The 21,724-nt window shown below is 48.5% G+C and overlaps 1 long non-coding RNA gene across 1 annotated transcript in view; it reads left to right on the top strand.

Annotated features, from left to right (window-relative positions):
- Positions 1-19,160, top strand: part of LOC309648969 — a 169,158-nt gene extending 149,998 nt beyond the window's left edge. Inside the window, exon 2 of the long non-coding RNA XR_014256884.1 lies at positions 18,939-19,160. This is a non-coding gene — a long non-coding RNA (uncharacterized lncRNA). The remainder of the gene's footprint in view (positions 1-18,938) is intronic.
- Positions 19,161-21,724: the final 2,564 nt, after the last annotated feature.

Below are 21,724 nucleotides of genomic sequence, written 5' to 3'. Positions count from 1 at the left end.
CTGATACCCGGTCCACATCCAGGTTTCTCCCGGTTGTCCCCAGCATGTCCCTCACGGCTAGCCTTTTAACCAGGACGCAGGCAAGGACTGCACGCGGCGCTTGGCAGTCACGACGTCTTGTCGCTCTGGAGCGGTGTCCCCGCTCCTCCCGGTTTCTCTGCGGCCGCCCGCCCCGCTGCCGTGGGCTGTTGAGGAGGCCAGGCTGTGGCTGCAGAGCGGCCCGTCTTCATCTTCAGGATGGTGGGCCCAGCGCTCACAGCCGGGCCTGTACTTCCTGGCAACAAGGGGCCCTGTGACGCCCTCAGTGCGGCACCCACAGCACAGGCCGGCCGACCAGCACCAGCCTGGACAGAGCTGCAGCCCTGCAGGGACAAAGGACCCCGAGGGGTACTGGCCGGAGCTGCCCAGACCCCTCCAACCGCAGCTCCCGATTGTGGGGGGCCCAGGGGTGGGCTGCACAGGTGGCCCCCCGGGGGTCTCGGCTGGGCAGAGCTGGAGGGAGATAGAGGCCTGGGCGCTGACGGGGCCGGAGGAAGGTGGGCCAACAACACGCTGGCCCCGGGCCTGTCCGTTCACTCGCTCCGCCTGGGCATTTGCGGGCTCCCCGAAGGGCACGCTCCACACCTTCTCCATCAGTGCTGACTTCAGCTCGCCTGCATCACCTCCTCCAGACCCCACCCTGTCCCCCCATCGTGAACTCCCCAGGGAGGGGCTTCTTGCCCCCTCCGCCCCACCCCCACGGCTTCTGCGGAGCCGAGCCCAGCGCCGGCACTTGGAAGATGCTCAGAAGTGTTGAGACTGGGACGTGAGTGAACAAGAAAAGGAACGGCAGCAGTGACGGCTCACCCGCTCACCACGCTGGGCCAGACTCTGATCTGAGCACATCGCCGTCCCGCTTTACAAGAGAGGAAGCTGAGCCCTGAGAGGGGAGTGACTGCCCCAGGTCCCTCAGCCAGTAGGCGACGTAAGGTGGTTCACCTGCGCTCCGGGAGGAGGAGGAAGGTGGGCAGAATCTGTGTGGTGCCGGGGGCTGCGGAGACTCGCCCCTCCCCCCGACCCAGGGGAGCTGACACCCAAAGGGAAACGTGAAAGGGGGCAGGTGACAGCCCAGGGCAGACAGGTGAGCAGTCGGCTGGGGAGGGACTTGAACAGACAACAGAGTGCAGGCGTCTGCGGGGAGAGTCTCAGCTCCGGGATGCCTTGTGCAGACCCATTAAGTTTTTTTGTTTTTTTGTTTTTATTTTTTTGTTTTTTTTAATTTATTTATTTATTTATTTTTGGGTGTGTTGGGTCTTCGTTTCTGTGCGAGGGCTTTCTCCAGTTCCGGCGAGCGGGGGCCACTCTTCATCGCGGAGCGGGGGCCACTCTTCATCGCGGTGCGCGGGCCTCTCACTATCGCGGCCTCTCTTGTTGCGGAGCACAGGCTGCAGACGCGCAGGCTCAGTAGTCGTGGCTCACGGGCCTAGTTGCTCCGCGGCATGTGGGATCCTCCCAGACCAGGGCTCGAACCCGTGTCCCCTGCATTGGCAGGCAGATTCTTAACCACTGCGCCACCAGGGAAGCGCCTAAGTTTTGTTTGCTTGTTGTTTTTTAAACTCCCGCAAGGTAAGGAATTCCTGGCTTCGGGAGATGGCAGAGATTGGTGGGAGAGCTGAGATTCAATTCATATGCACTCAGGAAGGTCCACAGCAAGGGAAGTGGAAACAGATGAGCCTGAGAGGTAGGCAGGGGCCAGATCACACCCTCAGGAACTCGGTAGAGAACTTGGGTGGGGCGGGCACAGGAGGGTGTTGTGCCTGTAGGTCTCCCTGCGGGGTCAAGGCCCACTGTGAGGGCTGGAGGCCTCAGGGTCTCCAGCAACAGGGGCCCAACCCTTGTCTGCAAGCCTGCGGGAACCTGGGTCCCTACCTGGAGTCACCATGGCATGCACTTGGGTGGGGTCTAACCCCCTAGAACGTGAGCCCCATGAAAAAACAGGCTGCCCCAGGGGTCACCGCTGGACCCCCAGCAAGTGGCCCAGTGCCTACGCACAGCAGGAGCTCAAAAATATGTGATGACTTGGCCAGAAGCTCGACATGGGGCAAAGGGAACTTGGCAACCACCCAGATGACAAAGAACCGGGCCCCGTGTGAGACTTTGCACTAGGAACGTGGAGGCCACCCTGCCGTTCAGGGGCGCTGGCCCCTCCCCCTGCTGTGTCTCCTAGCACCCGCCTCTCTCCCCCTCCCCACCTCTCCTCTCCCCTCCCCTACCCTCCCCTCCCCTCCCCTCCGTCTTCCTCACCCCCTTCCCTCTCTCTGTCTTCACTCCTCTCACCCTCTTGGACAGGCTGAGGCCGCACATGTCCGGGACACCTGTTCCGTGGCACATGGCCGAGGCCAGAGCCGTCTGCACACGCACAAGGAGGGTCAAGCTGAGGGCAGGCGCATAGGCAATGTTAATGAGAGCGGGAAGGGAGTCACAGAGGTGCAGCAGGAAGAAAGGAGGGAGACCTTGGAAATCACATGCATCTCAGTGGATGGGGAACAGAGGATCAAGGGAGAAACTTGCCCAGATTCACCAGCAAATTGAAGCAAAGTGCGCCCTGAATCCCAGCGGCTCCGTGTAGGTCACACTAGTCCCAGCCCCAATATTCCAGCAGTAGCGGTCAACCTACAAACAGGCAGCAGATACCGCTGGTGCCCCAGCCGGCTGATGCCCCACGACTTTTACGGTTTTGGTGTGTTCTTCCCCCAGCTTCTCTGTGTTTCTGCTTCTCCAGGCTTTCACCTGCGACTCTCTTCCAAAAACTGTCCAAGGGCTTCTGGAACCACCTGACGCAGTCCGCAGGGCAGACCTTAGCCACCGGCTTACCGTATGGGACTAGGAAACCAGCTCTGCAGTGTGACTCACTCTCCAGAGCCCCCCACGGGATCAGGCTGAGGCTGGGTCTTTGCCTTGAAATCGCTGGTGGCCTGGCATCTTTTCTTCTTGTTTGCTTCACCCCTTCCTGGTTTCTCCCGGAGTCTATCTCTAGGGAACCCAATATATGACAGTCAGTTTATTACCTTCCCAATTAGCCTGTTTAGAAATCTGATAAATCAATGCAGCTGCTCATCAGGGAGAAATAATTCATATTTATGTAAATTTGCATACAGTTCTGGATCCCCCAGAAGTCTACCCGCACCTGCCTTCGAGACCCTGAGCCGCAGGTTATGATCTGCTGCCGTAGTGTGTCTGTCCAGTGGAGGGTGAGGGGCAAGACAGGGGCCTGCATTTGGATACCAGTCACCCAACGGCAGTTTGAGTGATCTGGGGCAATTTTTCCCCCTCTCTCAGCTCAGTTTCCTCGCTGCAAAGTGGGTATAACAATACCACAATCGCAGATTCTCATGGCAACTGGTTATACTAATCTATATAAAGCACTTAGCACAGTGCCTGGCACCTGGCAAGCATAGTATAAGTGCTGACACTATTATCGTTGTTATTTTACTGTAAGCTTCTGAAATCCTTACTGACTTGCTTGTTATTGGAATAATTAAATATGCCAAACCACTTAGAGGCCATTTGGAAGGTCTGATTCACTTAAAGGATCCAGATATTCAACATCATATGTAGTAGCTACTTTCTACATACAATCTCAATTAAATCTGTAGATAGGTCCCGCGAGGGGTGACGTTACCAGCCAAGGACACCCAGGTGCAGAGCCGGGGCTGAGGTCACCTGCCCCAGGTCACACAGCTAGCAGGGGTGACGTGGGCTGCCTTGGGACCTGCCATGACATGGGAGACTCCCAGGTGCCACATACAGTGTTTGCCGCTTTTCTGGAAAGACTTCTTGAGGACCGGAAATCTGGATCTGTTGTCTTAACTGCCACGTCTTCTGCTGTTCATCAACCTTGGAAAGCAGCTGCTAAAATATCGTTTCCGCCTCGTGGGTTCCCATGCAAATCACTCCCAGAGCTGGGGAAAGTGCAGTGCTGTCAATAGTTCACAGCCTTCGCCCTTTCCTCTCCTTTCCAATTCAGGAACTGAGTCTAGTTCCTTTCTCCACAATGCGGGCAAGAGAGGAAGCAGTTTCTGCCCACCGCAGCCTGCGCAGGCAGAAACTTGGGTGGGCTGCTGGTTTCCTGCCTGCCCTTTGCCCCCTGACACCCCCTGCCCATCCTCCACTAACGAATGGGTGGCCTCCAGACACAAGTTCCTGCTGCTTCTGCCAGGCAGCCCACCTGGATTTCACCCACTCACCAGACAAGAACAGGCAAGGGTGGCCAGGGTTGGCAGAGGGATCTCCTTTGAAACAAAATGATGAGCTTCACTCGCCAATGACACAACCATCTGTCCCTCCCCTCAAGGCAGCCACCAACCACACTGGGGTCCCCAGAGCTCACAGGTAGCACATTTTTACATGGCCTTTCTATTGCACCACTAATGTCTGCTCAGTGGAGAAACACCTAGCAGAACAGAGGAAATAAATCACCCACAATGATATCAATAAAATAAGAACGATAACCAGTAACTGTGAAGGACTTACTGGACCAGGCACTGTGTGATAGACTCTCTCTTTGTGTCCATCCACTGGCTAGATTCTAGTCTAACTCCTTGCCTGGTCCAATGCTTGAGTCAAGAAGCTGTCATCCGGAACTTCCCTGGAGGTCCAGTGGTTAAGACTCCGCACTTCCAATGCAGGGGCACGGGTTCGATCCCTGGTCGGGGAACTAAGATCCCATGTGCCAGTGCAGCACGGCCAAAAAAAAAAAAAAAAAAGCTGTCATCCGGCTTGTATGCCTCCAGGAGTGGGGAGCTCATTCCTTTCCAGGGCTGGAAAGTTCTTCCATGTGATGAGATGAAACTGGCCTCCTGCCCCTTTCTCCATGGGACCTTTGGAGCCAACCCCACAAAGCAAGCCTGGTTACGGCCCGTGAGACACCTGAACATAGCTGGCCTTCCGCCTTCAGTTCCTTCGCCCTTTCTCTGGCTTCGTCCCCATTGGACCACCTCCCCCTGGACACAGAAGCCAACACTGACTGAAGGCGTCCTTTATGCCAGGAGCTGGGCCGTCCTCTGAGTCTGCACAACAGCATGGCCACGTGGGCACTGTTCTCATCCCTGTGTCACAGGTGAACACACCTGAGTGTCACAGAGGTAAGCTATGCACCCCCCAAGGTGCACGGCCGGAGCCCAAAGACCCTCTCAACCCTTGGCCCTCAGGCCAGAAGTACTTTCCATAAACCCGGAAGTGCGTTTCTGCAAAGCTGAGGAGTGCGTCTGTGAACCCAGAAGTACTTTTCAAAGCCTGGGTGTTTCCATGGACCCCGAAGACTTGGGGATCTTCCAGAGCACCTATTAAAGGGCTGTGAGCCTGAAAAGACGGAGGGAGTGTCTTAGGAACTGATGCGGAATGTTCTCCGTGATGTCCGTGTGTGTGTGTGTGTGTGTGTGTGTGTGTGTGTGTGTGTGTGTGTGTGTGTGTGTGTGTGTCTGCGCCTGTGCGTGTCTGCCTGCAGACCGTTACAACGCATCTCCCGGGAGGGCACAGGGGGACCAGGAGGCAAGGAGGGAGGGGAGAGCTCCTTTTCACCCTCTGTCCTTTTTCACTGTTTGAAATTAGTTTTACCCTATGTAATTATTGCCTCTTTGAAATGTTTTTTAAAATGGAAAGATATGAACTCCTGGAGGGGAGGGACCATGGAATAGTCCTCTATCCCCGCCACCGGAGAGGGAGGCGGGGCGTAATATCTGTTTGAAAGGAGAGGGGTGGAGGGGACGTGGGGAGGGGAAGGAGAATAGCCTTTTGGAAAATTGTAGCCAAATTTGATCACATAGCAGGCATCACGTGTTGTGTAGGGAGAGCACTGGAACGAGCTAGAAAAGGGCCAGAGACCTGTTTTTGTAGCTTCTTTCCTGGTGTGGCCAGCCCTGCAGCGATACAGTGGACACATGACTTACCAAAATCATTACCTTTCTTGCTGACCATGGCAACCGTTTCTCAGACACCAGCAGGAAAAGATGAGGAAACTTTCTAATTTGGGGTGTACTCTGGCCCTTGGCCACCAGCTCCACCCCCAGCCCCAGGCGAGGTCCCTGGGCAGTGCCCCAGCTAAAGCTGCTTCGGGAATGACCTGGGCCAGAAGTGTTTGCTCGGGAGTGTGGCTCCGGGCCTGGCCTGCCTCCCAGCCCTTCCAGGCAAAGGGCCTCCCACCAGCAGGCCTCCCTGAGCACCAGATGGAGAAAAACGCTCCTGGCAGCTCAAACATTTCTCCCCGCAGGTGCCAGGTCCCTCCCCCGCACACCTCCACTCACACGCCCCCTTGAAGAGCAGATTCTGCAGGTTTTCGTCAGTTCTTGTCTCTGATAGAACTAAGGTGGGAAGCCAACAGGAAAAAGGCTGGCTGGCTCCTGGAATTCGTCCTCAAGGGCCTCTCACACACTGATGAAGGAAATCCAGTTGCCTACAATGATGGGGTCCTGGGATGCAGCGGTAATACTCATCAACAGCCTTAACAATGTCCCTATCTTCGACCCAGCCGCCTCCACTGCTCGAAATTCAACCAGGGAAGCCATTTGACGAGCAAAGAGACGTAACTCTGGGGATGTTTAGCCCAGCATGGTTTTGAGAGCAAACAATGGGAAACAGCCTAAATGTCCCACAGGCAGGGCCGGGTGATATAAGTGAGGATATAGTCATAGGAGGCAATTCTGCCACTCCCATTAAAAGTGCAGGTATAGGAATGCTTTTGTGGATGTGGCAATACGTTTTCAAGACGCTGTTAAATGGAAAAAGGAAGTTACAAAATAGTAAATGTAACATGACTCTGATTTTGTAAAACACTATGTATACATGACCTATGTACAAAGAAAATGTCTGCAATGTCATTGGGGCTATGGGCCAAAATAGTTACACGATTATTTCCAAATGGTAGGATTACAGGTGATGTGTTCTGTTTTTGTTTTTTAATTTCAGTTAATCTGTGCATTCTAATTTTTTGTGAAATGATAACTATTCTTGAACTTTTTAAGGGTAGAAATTGTGTACAATGAAAAGCACTCATTTTAAGTGTATGTTTCAACAAATTTCGAAAAATTCATGCCATCCATGTAAATACCACCCCAAACAAGATATAGAACATCCTATCATCACCCAAAAAAATTTCCCTTGAGCCCCTCTTCAGGCAATCCTTGCCCCCTCCCCCAATCCTGGCTCCAAACAACCATTGATCTGCTTTCTGTTGCTAAATTAGATTTGTCTTTTCTAGAGTTTCATATAAGGGGAATCATACTGTAGGTTCTCTTCTGTGTATGCCTTCTTTCACTCAGCGTAATGTTTTTGAGATTCACCCGCATGTATCATTCGGGGTTTTTTCCCTTTTAAAGCTGAGCAGTATTCCACGGTATGGATTTGCCATACTTTATTTATCCATTTACCTCTTCATGGGCATGTAGATTGTTTCCAGTTTGGGGTTACAATTACAAAGTGATTGTGAGCATTGTTGTTCAAGTATTTCTGTGGTCCTGTGTTTCCATTTCTCTTGGGGAAATGCATAGGAGTGGAATTACTGGGTCACATGGTAAATGTAAGCTTGGTTCGATAAGAGATTATGAAACTGTTTTCCACAGCTACTATATAATTGCACACGCCCATCAGCAACAGAAGTTCTAGTTGTTCCAATCTTTGCCAACAGTTGGTATTATTAGCTATCTTAATGGGTGTGTATCTCATTGTGGTTTTAATTTGTATTTCCCTGATAACTAGTGAGGTTGAACATCTTTATTGTGTTTATCGACCAATCATATATCGTTTTGTGTGCCAGTACTTTCACACACCTCTAATAATTCTTCCATTTTTTCATGGTGTTTTTGGCTTATTATTCAGTGTAACAGGTTTTTGGTTTAGGTTTGTGTTTTTTTTTAATATTACTGAATACAAGTCCTTCATTAAATATATACATTGTGAATATTTTCTCCCAGTCAGTGACTGGTATAGGCTTTTTTGTTTTCTGAAGAACATAAGTTTAAAATTTTGATTAAGTTCACTTATCAGTGTTTTTCTTTTATGGTTTATGCTTTTTGTGCCTTATCTAAGAAATCTTTGACTGTCCCAAGGTTATAAAGATATTCTCCTGTGTTTTCTTCTTGAAGTTTTATAGTTTGGGCTTTTATACATAGGTCGATGATCCATTTCAACTTAATTTTATAAATGGTATGAGGCAATGTTCAAGGTACATTTTTGTCCATAGTCTGCATTGTACAGAATGGTAGCCACTGGCCACAGGTAGCTCTTGTGCCCTGAAGATGTGGCTAGTCTGGATTGAGATGTGTTGTAAGCATAAAACATATACCAGATTTCAAAGACTTGGGACCAAAAAAAAATGTAAAGTGTCAATGTTGAAATGACACTGTTTTGGATATATTGGGTTAAGTTATATATATGTATATATATATATATTTAGTAGATCTTTATTGGAGTATAATTGCTTCACAATACTGTGTTACTTTCTGTTGCACAACAAAGCGAATCGGCCATATGCATACACATGTCCCCATATCCCCTCCCTCTTGAGCCTCCCTCCCACCCTCCCTATCCCGCCCCTCTAGGTCATCACAAAGCACTGAGCCAATCTCCCTGTGCTATGCAGCTGCTTCCCACCAGCCAACTATTTTACATGCGGTAGTGTATATATGTCAATGCTACTCTCACTTCGCCCCAGCTTTGCCCTCCCACACCATGTCCTCAAGTCCATTCTCTATGTCTGCCTCTTTATTCCTGCCCTGCAACTAGGTCCATCAGTACCTTTTTTTTTTTTTTAGATTCTATATATATGCGTTAGCATACGGTATTTGTTTTTCTCTTTCTGACTTACTTCACTCTGTATGACAGACTCTAGGTCCATCCACTTCACTACAAATAACTCAATTTCGTTTCTTTTTATGGCTGAGTAATATTCCATTGTACATATGTGCCACATCTTCTTTATCCATTCATCTGTTGATGGACATTTAGGTTGGTTCCATGTCCTGGCTATTGTAAATAGTGCTGCAATGAACATTGTGGTACATGTCTCTTTTTGAATTATGGTTTTCTCAGGGTATATGCCCAATAGTGGGATTGCTGGGTCATATGGTAGTTCTATTTTTAGTTTTTTAAGGAACCTCCATACTGTTTTCCATAGTGGTTGTATCAATTTACATTCCCACCAACAGTGCAGGAGGGTTCCCTTTCACCACACCCTTTCCAGCATTTATTGTTTCTAGATTTTTTGATAAAGTCCATACTGACCAGCATGAGGTGATACCTCACTGTAGTTTTGATTTGCATTTCTCTAATAATTAGTGATGTTGAGCATCTTTTCATGTGCCTCTTGGCCATCTGTATGTCTTCCTTGGTGAAATGTCTATTTAGGTCTTCTGCCCATTTTTTAACTGGATTGGTTTTTTTTGATATTGAACTCCATGAGCTGTTTGTATAATTTGGAGATTAATCCTTTGTCTCTTGTTTCATTTGCAAATATTTTCTCCTGTTCTGAGGGTTGTCTTTTTGTCTTGTTTATGGTTTCCTTTGCTGTGCAAAAGCTTTTAATTAAGTCCCATTTGTTTATTTTTGTTTTTATTTCCATTACTCTAGGAGGTGGGTCAAAAAAGATCTTGCTGTGGTTTATGTCAAAGAGTGTTTTTCATATGTTTTCCTCTAAGAGTTTTATAGTGTCTGGTCTTATATTTAAGCCTTTAGTCCATATTTATTTTTGTGTATGGTGTTAGGGAGTGTTCCAATTTCATTCTTGTACATGTAGCTGTCCAGTTTTCCCAGCACCACTTATTGAAGAGGCTATCTTTTCTCCATTGTATGTTCTTGCCTCCTTTGTCATAAATTAGGTGCCCATATGTGTGTGGGTTTATCTCTGGGCATTCTATCCTTTACCATTGATCTATATTTCTGTTTGTGAGCCAGTACCATACAGTCTTGATTACTGTAGCTTTGTGGTATAGTTTGAAGTCAGGGAGCCTGATTCCTCCAACTCTGTTTTTCTTTCTCAAGATTGCTTTGGCTATTCAAGGTCTTTTGTGTTTCCATACGAATTGTAAAATTTTTTGTTCTAATTCTGTGAAGAATGCCATTGGTAGTTTGATAGGGATTGCATTGAATCTGTAGATTGCTTTGGGTAGTATAGACATTTTCACAATATTGATTCTTCCAATCCAAGAAGATGGCATATTTCTCCATCTGTTTATGTCATCTTTGATTTCTTTCATCAGTGTTTTATAGTTTTCTGAGTACAAGTCTTTCGCCTCCTCAGGCAGGTTTATTCCTAGGTATTTTATTCTTTTTGTTGCAATGATAAATGGGAGTGTTTCCTTAATTTCTCTTTCTGATTTTTCATTGTTGGTGTATAGAAATGCCAGAGATTTGTGTGCATTAATTTTGTATCTTGCAACCTTACCAAATTCATTGATTCATTGATTCTAGTAGTTTTCTGGTGGCATCTTTAGGATTTTCTATGTATAGTATCATGTCATTGGCAAACAGTGACAGTTTTACTTCTTCTTTTCCAATTTATATTCCTTTTATTTCTTTTTCTTCTATGATTGCCGTGGCTAAGACGTCCAAAACTATGTTGAATAATAGTGGTGAGAGTAGACATCCTTGTCTTGTTCCTGGTCTTAGACGAAATGCTTTCAGTTTTTCACCATTGAGAATGATGTTTGCTGTGGGTTTGTCATATATGGGCTTTATTGTGTTGAGGTTGGTTCCCTCTATGCCCACTTTCTGGAGAGTTTTTGTCATAAACGGGTGTTGAATTTTGTCAAAAGCTTTTTCTGCATCTATTGAGATGATCATATTATTTTTAGTCTTCACTTTGTTAACATGGTGTATCACATTGATTGATTTGCGTATATTGAAGAATCCTTGCATCCCTGGGATAACTCCCACTTGATCATGGTGTATGATCCTTTTAATGTGTTGTTGGATTCTGTTTGCTAGTATTTTGTTGAGGATTTTTGCATCTCAATATTCATCAGTGATATTGGTTGGTAATTATCTTTTTTTGTAGTATATCTGTCTGGTTTTGGTATCAGGGTGTTGGTGGCCTCGTAGAATGAGTTTGGGAGTGTTCCTTCCTCTGCAATTTTTTGGAAGAGTTTGAGAAGGATGGGTGTTAGTTCTTCTCTAAATGTTTGATAGAATTCACCTGTGAAGCCATCTGGTCCTGGACTTTTGTTTGCTGGAAGATTTTTAATCACAGTTTCACTTTCATTACTTGTGATTGGTCTGTTCATATTTTTCATTTCTTCCTGTTCAGTCTTGGAAGGTTTTACCTGAATTCCAAGAATTGTCCATTTCTTCCAGGTTGTCCATTTTATTGGCATACAGTTGCTTGTAGTAGTCTCTTAGGATGCTTTGTATTTCTGCGGTGTCTGTTGTAACTTCTCCTTTTTCATTTCTAATTTTATGGATTTGAGTCCTCTCCCTCTTTTTCTTGATGTGTCTGGCTAAAGGCTTATCAATTTTGTTTATCTTCTCAAAGAACCAACTTTTAGTTTTATTGATCTTTGCTATTGTTTTCTTTGTTTCTATTTCATTTATTTCTGCTCTGATCTTTATGATTTCTTTCCTTCTACTAACTTTGGGTTTTGTTTGTTCTTCTTTCTCTAGTTCCTTTAGGTGTAAGGTTAGATTGTTTATTTGAGATTTTTCTTGTTTCTTGAGGTAGGGTTGTATTGCTATAAAATTCCCTCTTAGAACTGCTTTTGCTGCATCCCATAGGTTTTGGATCATCGTGTTTTCATCGTCAATTTTCTCTAGGTATTTTTTGATTTCCTCTTTGATTTCTTCAGTGATCTCTTGGTTATTTAGTAACATATTGTGTAGCCTCCATGTGTTTGTGTTTTTTACGTTTTTTTTCCCATAATTGATTTATAATCTCGTAGCGTTGTGGTTGGAAAAGATGCTTGATATGATTTCAGTTTTCTTAAATTTACCGAGGCTTGATTTGTGACCCAGGATGTGATCTATCCTGGAGAATGTTCCATGAACACTTGAGAAGAAAGTGTAATCTGCTGTTTTCAGGTGGAATGTCCTATAAATATCAATTAAATCTATCTGGTCTATTGTGTCATTTAAAGCTTCTGTTTCCTTATTTCTTTTCATTTTGGATGATCTGTCCACTGGTGTAAGTGAGGTGTTAAAGTCCCCCACTATTATTGTGTTACTGTTGATTTCCTCTTTTATAGCTGTTAGCAGTTGCCTTATGTCTTGAGGTGCTCCTATGTTGGGTGCATATATATTTATAATTGTTATATCTTCTTCTTGGATTGACCCCTTGATCATTATGTAGTGTCCTTCCTTGTCTCTTGTAACATTCTTTATTTTAAAGTCTATTTTATCTGATATGAGTATTGCTACTCCAGCTTTCTTTTGATTTCCATTTGCATGGAAAATCTTTTTCCATCCCCTCACTTTCAGTCTGTATTTGTCCCTAGGTCTGAAATGGGTCTCTTGTAGACAGCATATATATGGGTCTTGTTTTTGTATCCATTCAGCCAGTCTGTGTCTTTTGGTTGGGGCATTTAATCCATTTACGTTCAAGGTTATTATTGATATCTATGTTCCTATTACCATTTTCTTAATTGTTTTGGGTTTGTTTTGTGGGTCTTTTTCTTCTCTTGTGTTTCCCACTTAGAGAAGTTTCTTTAGCATTTGTTGTAGAGCTGGTTTGGTGGTGCTGAATTCTCTTAGCTTTTGCTTGTCTGAAAAGCTTTTGACTTCTCCATCAAATCTGAATGAGATCCTTGCTGGGTAGAGTAATCTTGGTTGTAGGTTTTTCTCTTTCATCACTTTAAGTATATCCTGCCACTCCCTTCTGGCCTGCAGAGTTTCCACTGAAAAATCAGCTGATAACCTTATGGGGATTCCTTTGTACATTATTTTTTGTTTTTCCCTTGCTGCTTTTAATATTTTTTCTTTGAACTTAATTTTTGTTAGTTTGATTAATACGTGTCTTGGTGTGTTTTTCCTAGGGTTTATCCTGTATGGGACTCCCTGTGCTTCCTGGACTTGGGTGACTCTTTCCTTTCCCATATTAAGGACGTTTTCAACTATAATCTCTTCCAATATTTTCTCAGACCCTTTCTTTTTCTCTTCTTCTTCTGGGACCCCTATAATTCGAATGTTGGTGCATTTAGTGTTGTCCCAGATGTCTCCGAGATTGTCTTCAATTATTTTCATTCTTTTTTCTTTATTCTGCTCCTTGGCAGTTATTTCCACCATTTTGTCTTCCAGCTCACTTATTCGTTCTTTTGTCTCAGTTATTCTGTCATTGATTCCTTCTAGTGTATTTTTCATTTCAGTTATTGTGTTGTTCATCTCTGTTTGTTTGTTCTTTAGTTCTTCTAGATCTTTGTTAAACATTTCTTGTATTTTCTCAATCCATGCCTCCATTCAATTTCCGAGATTCTGGATCATCTTTACTATCATTACTCTGAATTCTTTTTCAGGTAGATTGCCTATTTCCTCTTTATTTATTTGGTCTTGTAGGTTTTTACCTTGCTCCTTCATCAGTGACATATTTTTTTACCATCTCCTTTTTTTTTTTTTTTTATGAGTGGGATTGTGTTCCTGTCTTACTGGTTGTTTGGCCTGAGGCTTCCAACACTGGGGTTTGTAGGCTGTTGGGTAGGGCTGGGTCTTGGTGCTGAGATGAGGACCTCCATGGGACCTCACTCTGATGAGTATTCCCTGGGGTCTGAGGTTCTCTGTTAGTCCAGTGGTTCTGACACAGAGCTCCCACTGCAGGAGCTTTGGCCCGACCCCGGGCTCATGAACCAAGATCCCGCAAGCTGCATGGGGCAGCAAAAAAAAAAACAAAAGAAGAATAACAAAGTAAAAAATAAAATTAGACTAGGAAACTAACAGATATGTTAGGAAGAATATAAAAATAAAAATATAGATGAATCAACAACCAGAAGGTACATCAGTACCACAGTAGTAAAGAAGAGTAGGAGGGAAAAGAAAAAAAAAGGGGGGAGGGGTGGAAGGCCTTGGCTGTGGAGGACGGGGCCTAAGCAAGGACGAGGTTTGGGCGGTGAGTGGGGCCTATGCTCAGGACCCACAGGACTGGAAAAGGCCCTGCGGGCTGTGGGAGGTGGGGCTTAGGCTCAAGGAACAGACGGGGTCCAGGCGTGCCCCCCACCCCTGGTCTCAGAGGGTGGAGCACCTCACCTGGGAGCCCAGCAGGCTTCCTGGGCTCGAGTGGGCGGGGCAAATGCCCTCCTCTCCCTCCTGCTCCTCTGGTCTGGGAGGGCCCCTCCCGCCTGCCTCTCCTGATCTCCCTGGCCTCAGGGGTGCCGATCCTGTCTGGCCTCCACTTCTCCTCCCCCCTCAGTCCCCCCACGTCCTACTGGTTCACTTTGGGGTTCCTCCCGTCTCCTTGGGCGTCAGAGTCCCCCCCAGCGGTGGCAGGAGCCCTGTTTGTGGGGAAATGCTAACTCCGAGTCTTCCCACACTGCCGTCTTGACTCCGCCTCTAAAATATATTCTTAACATTAATTTCCCTTGTTTCCTTTTACTTTTTTAACGTGACCACCAGGAACTTAAAATTACCTATTTAGCTTGCATTATATTTCTAATGGGCAGTACTGGTCCATATGGATATCCATTCCAGCACAGTTTGTTGAAAAAAACCATCCTTTCCTTGATTTTCATTGGCACCGTTGTCGAGAATCAACTGACCACATGGATGCGGATCAGTGAGTGGGCTGTATTCTGTTCCATTGATCTGTAAGCGTCCTTGTGCCAATACCACACTGTCCCAAGTACTGTAGCTTTCATATATATATATATAAATTTATTTATTTATTTATTATTTTTGGCTGCATTGGGTCTTCGTTGCAGTGTGCAGGCTTCTTATTGCGGTGGCTTCTCTTGTTGCAGAGCACGGGCTCTCGGCGTGCGGGCTTCAGTAGTTGTGGCACACGGGCTCTAGACATTCAGGCTCAGTAGTTGTGGCGCATGGGCTTAGTTGCTCTGCGGCATGTGGAATCTTCCCAACCAGGGCTCAAACCTGTGTCCCCTGCGTTGGCAGGCGGATTCTTAACCACTGCACCACCAGGGAAGTCCCACTGTAGCTTTATAGTAAGGTTTGAAATCAGGTCATCTACTCTCTCCGATTTTATCCTTGTTTTCCAAAATTGTTTTTCTTATCTTAAGCTCTTTCCATTTCTGTGTAAGTTTTAGAGTTGGCTTGTCAATTTCTTTCTTTATGTCTTTCTTTCTTTCTTTTTTTAGCCTGTTGGGATTTTATTAAGATTGCAATAAATCTATAGCTCCATTTGGGGAAAATTGTCTTCTAAATACAGTGACTCTTTTGATCCACAAACATGGCATATCACTCCATTTATGTAGGTCTTCCTTAATTTCTCTTGGCAATACTTTATGGTGTAATTTATTCTTAAATATGTTATGGTTTTGATATTATTTTAAATGGTACTTTAAATTTTTTATCTTCCAATTATCAATTGCTACTATGTAGAAACACAACTAAATTTATTTTGGTAAATCGACCTAGTATATTGCTAGCTTACTGCATTCACTTAATACTTCAAGTAGTTTTTTGTAGACTCCTTATGATTTTGTGTGTATACAGTGATGCCATCTATGAAGACAGTCATTTTCCTTCCTTGTTTCCAATCAACCTTTCTTCTGTTGCCTTCTCATATTAACCAGAACCCCCAGGACAAAGTGCAATATACGTGGTCAGAGTGGGTATCTTTTCCTTACTCCTGGCCTCAGGGGGAATGTGTTCAGTCTTTACTATTAAGTATGATGTCAACTGTAGGTTTTTCATGTCGTCATGAACCTTTATCAGGCTGAGGAAGAGTTCCTCTATCCCTAGTTTGCTGAGAGCTTTTATTATGAATTGGTTCTGAATTTTTGAAGTGTTTTTTTTCTGGATATATCAGGCTAGCCATATGGTTTTTCTCCCTTATTCTGTTAATGTGGTTATTTTCATATGTTTAACCAACCTTGCATTCCTGGAATAAACTACTTGATCATAGTATCATAGATCAGAGATGTGCTGGGCCCATTGCAGACACTGGACACTCTTCTGTGGGCTGATTAAGGCTGGATTCTGGCCCTGGTCCTTTCACCTTAGAGCCCAGGAGCTTGGGCCTCAGTGAAGGGCAGGACCCTGCGAGCCAGGGCAGAGCTGGCGTTGCTCTCTGCGCATCTCTCCACAGAGGCCTTCTGCACTCTAGGCTGGCAACACTCCCAGTGCTATCAGAGCCACACTGTGGGGAGAAGGACTGAGCACCTACGCTTCTGAGAACCTCAGTGGGGCAGCCCCGTCCAGACATCGCTGGGATCAAAATGGTTCGGCTGTCCCCATTGCTTTACCCTCAGTTTCCGCCATTAGTTCAAAGCGGGCTTCATGGGACACTCACACCCTCTATACAAGTGGGTGGTCCAATGCCGATTTGCCAAAACCCTCACGCAGTAGGGTATCTGGTCAATTATGCTTCGAGGTAATTCAGAGGCAGAGAGGCACCTTGATGCTTCAAGCCACTTCCAAGGCCAACCTCCCGGCATCCTACGCAGCCCTGCAGAGAAAGGCGCCTTTGTAGGGCCGAGACCATGAGGTCCCACCAGCCCAGCCTGACCACAGGAGCTCCAGCCCTGTGCCTGTCATCAGGTTCACTTAATCCCCAGAAAACATCACAATCTGAAGCATCGTCAGCAGGACCGAGGACATAAAGCGTGATTTATTGCCGTGGAAGCGCGTCCTTGTGTATTTCCAAACCGCCTTAGGGAGCAATTCCTCACAATGTCAGCAGCTGGCTCAGGAGAGGTGGGAAGGGGAGAGCGTGAGGAAGGGAGACGTGAGACAGCGCATGTGCGCCCTTGTCTGGGCACCCTCCCCAGGACTGCTGCTGACCACCTCGGCTCAGGAAGACATCTGGCCTCAAAGTCCTTGGGAGGGGGCTCCGAGGACCCTGGTGTGACCGGGCCCATGGGCTCAGGGGAGCAGCCCCGGCTCTTCTGTACTTCCTGCCCTCCTGGCCCAGCTGCCCCGGTTTTATTAGAACCAGTTGCAGATGAGTCTCCTAGAAACAAAGGGGCTGATCTCATCGGCCTCCCCCTGCGCAGAGGAAATGCGAGCACAAGCGCCTTGGCCGTGGCCTCAGAGCCTTTCCAGCACCACCTCCTGGGTCCTCACAGCCACCCAGGAAGTCACTGGGGGGTCGCCATTGTCCCTGTACAGTAGGGAAAACCGAGGCAAAGAGAGGCTGGGTGCCCGGCCCAAGGTCCCAGAGCTGGATCTGAACTGGTGCCCTTCAGGCCCTCCGTGGCGTTGCCATTGGCATCAGCAAGCCCAGCCTGCCCCCGAGATCTGGAAGCTTGGTTTCCTGTCCCACGTTCTGCCCAGAGGGAAGGAGAACCCCACAGATACTACAGACCCGTCACCCGTGCTCCTCTGGCCCTGGGAGTCCTCTACGAGGGGCCAGTGACAAGTAAGAGCCTTCACCTCATGCCGATTCCTCACCTTTCCAGGTGGGGCAGATCCCCCTCGGGAACAGTCACCGAACATCAGCATTCGCTCAGGACTCACTCCCTGCCGGGCGCTGTGCTGCCAGCTTCCCGGGCTTTATCTCATCTGGTCCTAAGAGCTCGTATCAGCAGATGGGGGACAGGGACCTGAAAGGTCGGGGGACCTGAGCTGCAGTAGGCACAGCCAGGACTGAGGCTGGTCGTCCTGGCTGGCATGGAGGCCCTGGCCCCCCACGAGGAGTGTGGACGCCTCCCCCGGAATGGCACATGGTACCAAGAAATGGTCAGTGATGTCTTGGTAAGGCCTCAGCGTAGCCAGATTCTCCCATGGTGCTGAAGGCTCCAGAGCAAGCGTCCCAAGAAAAACTGGCGAGAGCCACACGGCCTTTTCCAACCCAGACCCCGCGTCACCCAGCGTCACTTCCTCTGTGCTCTTTTCTCCGAGGCGGCCAATAGCCAGCCCAGGTTCAAGGGAAGGAGACAGATGCACCTCCACGTGGGAGGAGGGTCAAAGAATGTGTGGACATGTTTTAAATCCACTACAGATGAACACTACTAACATCTCCATTCTACAGATGAGATAACTGAGGCACAGAGAAGTCGAGTGAGCGGCCCAGGGTCACACAGCTGGTTAGTGGAGAAGTTAGGAGTTGAACCCAAGAGAGTCTGTGCTCTTGACCACCTCACTGTGCTACAGTGTTAGGGGGTTCATGTTTTCCTGACATTCCTGCCTGGATCGCAGGCCAAAATCCTAGTTCTAATTAGTGCCATACGTTGAATCCTCTATTTCTGGTGCACCAATATTTTCCAAGCTCCCCTGTGCCCCAGGCCCCGCGTTAACCTGTAGTGACACTAGTGAGGACACGGTCCCTGCCGTCGGGGAGCTCCTGGCCAGGCAGGGAGATGGACTCACCCCCATCTAACTGCTGCCCACGCAGCTGGCTTCAGAGGCTGGAGAGGCGTGAGACGCTGATGCCTGGGGATCTGATGGCGCTTCACTGAGGAGACGTGGCATCGATGGGCTTAGAGCAGGCTTCTTGAGCCTCAGCCTGGTGGAGACGTTTGGGGCTGTCCTGTGCATTATGGGATGTTGAGTGGCATCCCTAGCTTTGACCAGTAACACACACTGTCAATTTATGACAACCAGAAATAGCTCCAGATATTGCCAGATGTCCCCTGGGAACAAAATGTCTCCTAGTGGAGTACCGCTGGCTGTGGGGAAGGAGCAGGATTTTTTCTAGGTGGAGAATAAAGAAAGGCCATTCTGGGACTTCCCTGGTGGCTCAGTGGTTAAGAATCCGTCTGCCAGTGCAGGGGACATGGGTTCGAGCCCTGGTCCGGGAAGATCCCACATGCCGCGGAGCAACTAAGCCCGTGCGCCACAACTACTGAGCCTGCGCTCTAGAACCCACGAGCCAGAACTGCTGAGCCCGCGTGCCACAACTACTGAAGCCCACATGCCTAGAGCTCGTGCTCCGGAACAAGAGAAGCCACCGCAATGAGAAGCCCGCACACCGCAATGAAGGGTAGCCCCCGCTCACCGCAACTAGAGAAAGCCCACGTGCAGCAACGAAGACCCAACGCAGCCAAAAATGAATTAATTAATTAATTAATTTTTTTTAATTAAAAAAAAAAAAGAAAGGGCATTCCAGATGGAAGAAACGAAATAAACTAAATACAGGGAGGTTCAAGGTGAGGCTGAAAGGTAGGGTGCATCACAAGATATGAAACCAGAAAAGCGAGAGTAAGCTAGACTGGGAGAGCCTTGGATATCTTGTTAGGAAATTTGGACTCTATCTTGTAGGCAGTGGGGAGCCATGGAAGGTTATTAAGCAAAGGAGTGGCATGATGAACATTGCTATTTAAAAAGATCACTCCGTTAGTGGTGGGGAGGCTACTGTAATGGTCCAAGGCAGAGAAGACATGCACATACACAAATAGGAATGCCACCAGATAGCAATGTCACCAAATAGCAATGTCACCAGGCAAGACCTGTGAACGTGGAGGAGGAAGGTGTTGAAGGCAGAGATGGTTGAGGGAAGTTGCAGGCCAGTGGATGCTCTGCCTTGAAGTGGTGGCCAGCAGGGAAGGGGTGTCCCTTGCTACTGAAGAGGCACGTAAGCAGTGGGGCCGGGCTCCAGGTCAGCCTGGCTGCAGTGGAGGGCCTCTCCTCCCAGAAGCCAAGCTACAGGGCCTGGGCTTGGTCTGGAGCCGCCTGCTGGGGACGGACATTCTCACCCAGGGGTTCGGAGGATGGTGTGTAAGACAGACCGTGTATGCAAGTGCACATCCACTGCCATGGTGTCACTGGGGTAGGACCCCAGGATGAAGCCCCCCAGCCCCTATGTCCTTACAACTGTCTGGCCCAAAGGACCTTGCAGTTGCCCAGAGAACAGGCCAAGGGCTGCCGTGCCCAAGTGTCACCCCATCAGCCAGAACAAACCCAGCAATTTTCTCAGAGCAGGTGTAAATCCCAAAGGGAGAAACCTAATTTAACGTGGCCAAAAATGAGAATTTGGGTGAATCCTGGTATTGCAAAAGCAGGGTCTGGGGGTGTCTTTGTGCAGACCCCTCCACCGTCCCATCGTGTGTGTCTTCGTGTCTCATCTTATCGGCCTCACAATGTCTGGGAGGTCCCGTGGCACACGCCAGAGAACGGGGCTGGGGCCGCTTCACTGCTGCCTGCCCTACATACCTAGCTCTGCGCCTGGCACGGAATTGATGCTCAGAGAATATGCATGAGTCCCAGTGCCGCTTTGCCCATTAGACAAGTCCTGGAACCACCCCATAAACACGCCTTAAAAAGACCAGCGTCTTATGCAAAGCTATGTGAACAGTCAGCACCTTTTTATCCAAAGAGAGAAGCCTGGGCCTTTTTTAATCTGACCCTCGGAGATCCAGCCAGGCCTGAAGGTTTGGAGAAACATGCCCCAACAGAAGGTAGATGTATGAAGGACCTACAAATGAACTGGGCAGGGCGCTTCCAGCTGAGGACACCCCGGGTGCCGGCCCACGACTGACCGTCTCACGGACAAACACCCGCTGATCGCATTTTTGCTGCCATTTTCTCCCCGAGCCTAATCGCTCCGATGGGTAATGTTTAACGACATCTAGGAAGTGGTGGGGGACACTTACAGAGCTGTTCCTGCAGCCAGCCTCTTGGCTAAGCCCACGGGTCTCATTTCAGCCCCACAGCCACCCCCTGAGGTCATTGCCTCATTTCACAGACAGGCGATGGAGGGCATGAGATTCAGGCCCCGGCAAGGACTGGAGCCCACGTCCCGGATGCTGTGTTCTGCTGCCTCGGGAGCTCATGGCTGGGGGTGGGGGGGCATGCTCCCCAGCACGGGGCCTGGCGCATGGGGAGGGGGGCGGAATTCACCACATCACTCCCCCACAACTGGGCTCCAGCCCCCTCTGCCTGCGCACTTGGGTGTAGTGGAGCGTTGGATGCCCTCATTATCCCCATTTTACAGATGGGGGCACCAAGGCACAGAGAGGTTACACGTCGCGTCCAAGGTCACCCAGCTGATAAGCAGCAAAGCTGGGAGCGGCTGCCCTGAACTAGGAAAACACACAGACTTTCACATCGTTTGTATTCGGTAAATCTGTGCTGCGTGAACAAGAAGTACATGAACAGAGTGTAATGACCACACTCACTGCCCATCTGTGATGACCACCACCACCATCATTATTCCCAGGGCTCAGGGGTTATGGAGCAAGGGGGCCGTCCTTCTCAAGGCCGACGGCCAGCAGGGCAGGGATTGCAGCCGGCTCCTCGCACACTCAGGCCCATGCTCCCTACTCCACGCAGAGCTCTTCGCACGCCCGTGTGGTCCCCCTGATCGTGGTCTCCCTGCTGCACCCACGGGGCGGCCCTCCCTGCCTCTCCCCACCGGGCACCTGAGGCCTGCACCTGCCCCGGGTCCCAGATCTCTTCCCACGCAGAGCCTGGGCCGAATGTCCGCCCCCATCCCCTGCCTGGAATAGCCTGAAGATCAAGGAGATGCAGAGGCTGAAGTGTGAGCTCTCGGGGTGACGGGCCCTCACTGCACACACGCTGCTGGGCGGGGCTCCTGCCTCCACCCCCTCGTCAGGGCAGTGGGGACAAGGTCAGGCCCACCTCACAGGACCATCGTGTCCTTTCCCGAGTCCCACGGTACCCACTTCCCCTCGAGGTCTGACCAGCTCACTTGCATGGGGTC

This window comes from Balaenoptera physalus (genome assembly GCF_965194825.1).
Source record: "Balaenoptera physalus genome assembly, chromosome: 19".
Classification (NCBI taxonomy): domain Eukaryota; kingdom Metazoa; phylum Chordata; class Mammalia; order Artiodactyla; family Balaenopteridae; genus Balaenoptera; species Balaenoptera physalus.
The sequence above is the reverse complement of the archived record's forward strand: the minus strand, read 5'-3'. Positions and strand labels throughout refer to the sequence as shown.